The sequence below is a fragment of the Petaurus breviceps genome, unplaced genomic scaffold (genome assembly GCF_028583685.1).
Source record: "Petaurus breviceps papuanus isolate PSGF00001 unplaced genomic scaffold, PetGlider_PUasm1.0 90919, whole genome shotgun sequence".
Lineage (NCBI taxonomy): Eukaryota > Metazoa > Chordata > Mammalia > Diprotodontia > Petauridae > Petaurus > Petaurus breviceps.
In genome coordinates, this window is record NW_027187378.1 from 41,937,700 (window position 1) to 41,939,339 (window position 1,640).

Consider the following 1,640-nt stretch of genomic DNA (forward strand, 5'->3'; position numbering starts at 1 on the left):
TTCTTTCTTTCTTTCTTTCTTTCTTTCTTTCTTTCTTTCTTTCTTTCCCTCTTTCTTTCTTTCCCTCTTTCTTTCCTTCCTTCCTTCCTTCTTTCTTTCCCTATTTCTTTCTTTCTCCCTTCCTTCCTTTCTCTTACTTTCTCTCTTTCTTTCTTCCTTTCCTTCTCTTTCTTTCTCCTTCCTGCCCTCTCTATCTCTTCCTTCCCTCCATTCTTTCTTCCTTTCTCCCTTTTTTCTTCCTGTCTGCCTTTTTTTCCTTTTTTTTTTGATAGAGGAGGAAGGATGGCCACTTCTGATATTCTTTTATGTTTTTATTTCTTTTATTAAAGTTATTTCCCTTCAAATGTTCCTTTGCCACCATCTGTCCTCTGTATACAGGCATCTAAGAGGATAGAACAGGAGAAGCATGGGGATTTGGTAGCTTTCTTTCCAGAAAAAGGCTCTTTATCCCCTGGGCTTTCTAGAATGAAGGCACAGAAAATTCTCTCTCTTGCTCCTTCACCATTCTACTCCTTGGGCATCAGAGCTTTGGGGAGTCATTTATGGCCAGTGTTAAAGCAAGAGTATGTCTGCCTCTAACCATACAACCTCTTGCACAGTATCACTCACATAGTGAGTAATTAATAAATGTTTGATGATTAGTTGACTATCTCTTCCCCTTTACCCCAGATCCCTGAATCCTTCTGCTTTGGGGACCATGGGCTTTTAAAAAATTTACTACTACCCATAAGAAACAGAGTCTGGAAGAGATCTGCAACCCTCTAATTTGTGAGTGACAAAATCCAACGGATTGCCATTTTGAGAAAAAAAAAAAAGTCACGCCTCCTTTTTTGTCATGCACACATACCTGGGTGCATTGTATTCTGCCTGCTCTCTCTTCCCAGAGTCCCTCTTCTCAGTTCAGGGTTTGCACACCACAGTAAATGTCTCAAGGGATCAGGAACTGGTACATTTTTTATTCTCTTTCATATAACCCCACAGAAAGGCAACCAGACCTGTTCAGTATGAACTCATGGTTTTGTGGACTAAAGACCTCACACAGTGCAATCACCTCTCTTCAAGATCCACATTTCCCTGAAATCAGTTGAAAATTGCAGAAGATACACCCAAGCAAAAAGTTGGCTAAGTCACTATTTTATTTCAGTATGGTAGACTGAGCCACAAATCAAACTCAAGGTATATCTTGGTGTCATATATCAAGGCACAGAAATATGTGGAAAGTTTTCCAAAGTGATTATGTAGAAACAGAAAATAATCATGACAAATGGGGCAAAATCAGACCATGAAATGGGGAATTCTCAGAGGCTACGATAAAGCACAGGTCACTTTTTTTTTTTTTAAGATTAGCAAATCCTTGGCAACTTGCAGAAAATGAACCCAATTAGCAAATATCAAGAATGGTCTGTAACATCAAGATGTGAAAAGGATTGTTGCTCTGTGGGGCTGTGGCTGTTCTAATATATTCAGCTTAGAGAACTTCTGGGCAGGAAGAATGCTGGTTAAACAAAGGACTGCAGTGTGTGTGTGTGTGTGTGTGTGTGTGTGTGTGTGTGTGTAAGAGAAAGCAGAGGAGAAAAAAGGGTTGAAAAGAGAAGAAGGAAAAGGAGTGAGACACACAGAGAGAGAAATAGAGAAGGAAA